A 6,000-nucleotide genomic window follows, 5' to 3' on the forward strand; every position below is an offset into this window, starting at 1 on the left:
AATACCTGGAGGAGGATATGTACATGTTCCATGGACCAGACAGGATATTTTATCATTTACGAATGATTTTCCTCGATTGAGAGAAAAGCCCGTCGAGTGGTATAGGCAGGTAGATAGGTTTGTGAAATTGTCAAAAGTGCTGTGGATTGACCTGAATAGTCTGTTTGATATAATTGTTCCAGCAGACTTGTGGGCTGAGTGTAAAATAGTTGTGAGTTGGCCTACTGAGGAATATCCAAGAGATCAGAGAACAGGGGCACCAGATCCAGAAGTAATGAGAAAGTATGAGCAGGTGATGGTATACCTGAAAAGTAAAGTTCCTCCAAAAGAGACAGACTGGGTTAAAATAGATCGAACACATCAGGAAGCAAAGGAATCAGTTCATGCTTTTTACGAGAGGCTGATACTGGCGTTTAAACAATTCAGTGGAGATGAACACCTGGGTGACAAGGATTTGAGTCATTTTGTATACAGATTTGTATATGGCCTGAGACCTGAGATTAGTGAAAGAATTCGTGAGCATACTGTGGACTGGCAAAGTAAGAAAATAGATGAGATTCTGAGACATGCAAAATACTTCAGTGATGAGATTGAAGCAAAACAGAGAAAGCTGAAAGAGAAAGCAATGGGGGCACAAGTGAAAGTTGCGGAAAGACAGGAAGCACAGTTGGTGGAACAAGCGAATAATGCAGGAAATAATGCAGGGAATAGACCTAGGTATGCAGGGAAAGGAAAGGGGAATCTTGAGGAAGCTAAAAAAAGTTCCCATGTCACAACTGTGGCCAACTGGGACATTGGAGATCTGAGTGTACCAATCCACCATTAGTGAATAATGAGGGAAAATCCTTAAATCAACAGGTGCAGAATGAGGGGAATAATCAACAGCAGCAACAACAGAAAGTTGTGAGACAGCAGAGTCAAGAGCCAAAACCGCCCTTGCCACAGAATAGAGGAGCACAAAAGTATAATAAGGATTCGGGATTCTACAATGATGAGCAGGTAAACAAACCAAGGCGTTCTAACCAGGTACAACAGTACTTGTTAAAGAATGAAGGAAGTGAATCTGAGGGTGATTATTGACGGTGCCGAAGAGAGGAGGAAGAGTGCATACTTGGTGCAACTCTAGAAATAGACCAGGCAGGACCATTTGTGGATGGAAAAATAAATGAAGAAGGTGTTACTTTTTTAGTAGACACAGGTGCGACAAGATCAACTGTCAGGTCAACAGATATTAGAAATCTTCCTCTCTCGGATGAAGCAATCCAAGTAGTTGGTGTAGCTAATACACAAATCAGAACACGTCTTACTGAACCAGTAAGAGTACAAATAGGGAAATTTTCAGACATGCACAGATTTATCGTCTGTGACACAAGTCCAGTGAACCTGTTAGGTAGGGATCTACTCTGTAAAATGAATTGTACAATTTTTTGTACACCAGATGGAATAGCTTTTGAAACACCAGATGAGGATGTTTTGTACCGAATGACTCTAGAAAATAGAGAGAGTGAGTTAATTGGTGCATATGCTGTGTTTGATCCAGAGGATTTGCCTCAAGAGCTGAGAGACACAGTGAAAAGGACAGTTTGGGATTTTACTGGAGAAGATGTGGGATTGATGAATAATGTAGATCCTGTGAAAATTTCAGTGAAAGAGGGAATTACTTATCCTAACATTCCTCAGTACAAAATGACACCAGAAATAATTGAGGGAATAACTCGTATAATTGAGAAAATGATTAAGCAGGGAGTTCTGAGAGAACTACTGAGTAGTCCGTGTAATTCACCGATAATGGGGCTAAAGAAGCCTAATGGGAAGTTCAGGATTGTACAGGATTTGAGAAAAGTTAATCAAATTGTGGTGGCATGTTGTCCTATTGTGCCAAATCCATCAGTGATTTTGTATCAGATTCCACATGATGCTGAGTGGTACACAGTAATTGATTTGTGTCATGCTTTCTTTTCAATTCCATTGCATCATGACAGCCAGCCGATTTTTGCATTTAGATTTGGCCAGCGTATTTTAGCATGGTGTCGTATCCCACAGGGGTATACAGAGAGTCCTTCAATATTCAATCAGTTATTGAAAAAATCATTGGAGAGTTTGATCATGCCTGAAAACTCAGTGTTAGTGCAGTATATTGATGACCTACTTGTGGCATCAAAGTCACGTGAAGCTTGTGAAGTAGATACTATAGCTTTACTGAATCATCTGGCAGATGGAGGGTTAAAAGTATCTCCAGCCAAATTGCAATTCTGCAAGAAAGAGGTGCATTATCTTGGACACAATATTGAGAAAGGTCTGAGAAAAGTGACTGATGACAGGATCAAAATTATCAGGGAAATGAAGGCCCCAAAGACCCAGAGGGAAGTGAGAATGTTCCTGGGAATGGTGGGTTATTGTCGTCAGTGGATAATTAATTTTTCGCTGATAGCAAAGCCACTGATTAAGCTGACTAAAAGTGAGATGACAGACCCATTGGAACTAGATGGAGAACAAATGGCAGCATTTGAAGAGTTGAAAAGCAGAATGTGTGAAGCCCCTGCTTTGGGTATGCTAGATTATGAAAAAGAATTTGAATTGTACTGCAGTGATAGAAATGGATGTGCACTTTCAGTGTTAATTCAGAAGCATGGATTACTGAGAAGGCCTATTGCGTACTTCTCATCGACACTTGACCCTGTAGCTGTGGGTTTACCAGGTTGTCTGAAATCTGTGGCTGCAACATGCAGAAGCCTGGAACAGAGTGAGGGAATCATAATGGGATATCCTGTAAGGGTATTCGTACCTCATAATGTGGCAATTCTTTTGACAAGAAGCAGAACTCAGTACATGTCACATAGTCGGCTGACTAAATATGAGAAAGTCATTCTGGGAGCATCAAATGTGACTCTTGAGAGATGTGTGAATGTGAATCCAGCGACATTGTTGCCGGATATTGAAAATGTGGGTGTGAAAACAGAAGATGATCACAATTGTTTGGATGTGCTTGATTACTGTACAAAACCGAGACCAGACATAAGGGATCTTCCCTTGCATGAGAGTGATCATGTGTTGTTTGTGGATGGATCATGCCTGAGGAATGATGAGGGTGTGCTATGTGCAGCATATGCAGTGTGTAAGGTTTCAGAAGTAATGGAAGCATCATCATTGAAAGGAGTGAAATCTGCGCAAGTTGCTGAATTAGTGGCATTGACAAAAGCTTGTGAAATTGGGAAAGATTTGAGAACGACTGTGATGACTGATAGTCAGTATGGATTTGGAGTTGTGCATGATTTTGGCCAACTTTGGCTACAGAGAGGTTTCTTGACGTCGAGTGGGACTCCAATAAAGAATGCTGAAGTGATTGGGAAATTACTTGAGGCGATACAGCTGCCTAAAGAGTTAGCAGTTGTAAAATGTGCTGCTCATGGACAAGGAGATGATTTTGTGACAGTGGGCAACCGTTATGCAAATGACATTGCTCAATATTGCGCCAAGAATAACCAGTCTATTAATCGGGAACGAGAAGGAGAAATGTCTTTTTGTTCTGTGATGTTTACTAATGTCTTAGAGACATGAGATGAAGTGAAACAGTTGCAGGATGAGGCAGAGGAGGAAGAAAAGAAAGATTGGATTAAGGCAGGTTGTGCCCCAAGAGAGACAGACCATGTTTGGGTCTATAGAGATGGCAGACCAGTAATGCCGAACTCCATGCTGTCAGCAATGGCAACGATGTATCATGGCCAGGGACATTTGGGAAGGGATTCAATGATTAGGTCTTTTAAGCAAACCTGGTACAATGCAAAGTTCAGGACAATTGCAGAAAGTATCTGTCAAAGATGTTTGATTTGCCAACAATTTAACACTGGGAAAAAGACAGTGGTGAGTCTGGGAACAATAGGCAGAGAAGGAGGTCCTTTTACAAGAATGCAGATTGATTTCATTGAAATGCCCCAAGTGAACAGACTGAGGTATGTGCTAGTGGTAGTCTGTTTGTTTTCAAGATGGGTTGAGGCCTATCCGACTAGGAGAAATGATGGAGTAACAGTGGCAAAGTTACTGTTAAGAGAGTTAATTCCTAGGTACGGATTTCCGGTAACGATTGAGTCTGATAGAGGTGGACACTTCTATAATGAACTCATGAGTTTGATTTGTGAATCATTAAGCATACAGCAGAAGCTACATTGTGCATACAGACCAGAGGCTTCTGGTGTTGTTGAGCAGATAAACGGCACAATCAAGAACAGGATTGGTAAGATGTGTTTAGCCACTGGCATGAAATGGCCGGATGTCTTGCCTCTAGTGATAATGACTATTAGATCTACTCCAGATAGAACTACTGGTTTAAGTCCGCACGAAATTATAATGGGACGTGCAATGCGACATGCATATGTACCTGTCAATAAGTTGATGACAATAACTGATGACATGATTTTGGATTACTGTAAAGGCCTGGCTGACGCAGTTCATTCTGTGTTTCACCAGATTGGAGAAGAAGCTACTACACTTGAGAAGAAGCAAGCTCATGATCTGAGTCCAGGGGACTGGGTGAGGATTAAAGTACACAGAAGAAGAAATTGCTTGGTTCCGAGGTGGGGAAGACCAAGACAAGTCATTCTAACTACGACGACTGCAGTGAAGTGTGCTGGTGTGAAAAACTGGGTACATGCGAGTCATACTCTGAGAGTTCCAAACCCAAAGGATGGGACTGGTAGAGAGTATTTTGAAGAGTCAGATTCCAGTGATGATGAAGAAGACCCAGAACCAGTGAGAAAAAATCAAAGTTCAGGAAAAGAAGCAGAAAAGGCTTCAAGTTCAAGAGAACCATTGAGAATCTCAGAAAAGAGATCTGATTCTGAAAGAGAGCCTGAAGTTCCAAAAAGCAGTGGAGGAAAAAGAAAAGAAAAGAGCAGTTCTACAGAAATTACTCCTGAATCAGAAGAGGAGGAGATTGAAGAACCACTTGAGATTATATCTGAAGAAGTAGGGTCAGAAGAAGATAGAGAGGGACAGATTGCGGAAGACCCCCGAGGAGGTGTAGGGAACACTTCTAATAAGCTAGGTGAAGGGACAAGTAGACAGCAAGAAGATTGCGTGTCGGAGACCCGAGGAGGGAAAGAAGTAGGGAAGTCTCAAATAGTGGTGAAAAAGACTGTGGAGCGAAAGAAAACTGCTGAAGAACAAGAGCGAAAGAAAACTGCTGAAGAACAAGAGGCATTTGAAACAGAATCGGATGAAAGTGAGAATGGAAAATCAGAGGGTCGAGTTCTGAGAAAGAGAACTTGGATTGGAGAAAGAAATAATACAGAAACAAGACCAAAAAAGGTTGTAAGAGGAGATTTTTGGCCTAAAACAGAGTAAAGAGGCTGAGATACAGACTGATAAGAGGGAATACATCAAAAGCTGAACAAGTGAATGAAGTGTCGAGTCAAAATGAAGTAAAAAGGAAGGAGCAAAAGGAATCAACAGAACCTGAGGAAATAAAAAGAATTAGAAGACCCAACCAAAAGTACAGATCACCGGAATGGTCTTATGTAGCACTGTCTGAAGAAGGAGAAGAAGAAACAGTGACTCGAGATAATCCGGAGGGGATCTTGAGAAAAGTGGTTGAGGAAAAGGAAGAATCTGTTGGAATCTTAAAAGTTATTCTGACTGACATTGGAGAAGAGTCAGATGCACAGGATGTTGTTGATGATCTGATACAATTTGATGTTGCTGAAGAAGGAGGAGTGAAAAGTGATGAATATCTAAATTGAGTGAACTGAAGAAATCACTTGGAAAAAGTGAAAAGGAGAAAGTCTGAAATTCAGCTGTCTGAAGTAATCCAAAGTTTGAGAAATTACAGTAGTGGAGTAGTAAAGGCTAAGTCAAAAGACAAGGTCAAAGTAGTAAAATGGCTAACATAGAGAATAATCAAAGTAGATGTGCCTTCAAAAGAAGATGGTGTAGAATGTGCTGCTGCTGTACTGGATTATTAATGCTACTATGGGGTATTTTAGCTTTATTAGTTACATTTAGAGT

This window comes from Triturus cristatus, chromosome 10 (genome assembly GCF_964204655.1).
Source record: "Triturus cristatus chromosome 10, aTriCri1.1, whole genome shotgun sequence".
Classification (NCBI taxonomy): Eukaryota; Metazoa; Chordata; class Amphibia; order Caudata; family Salamandridae; genus Triturus; species Triturus cristatus.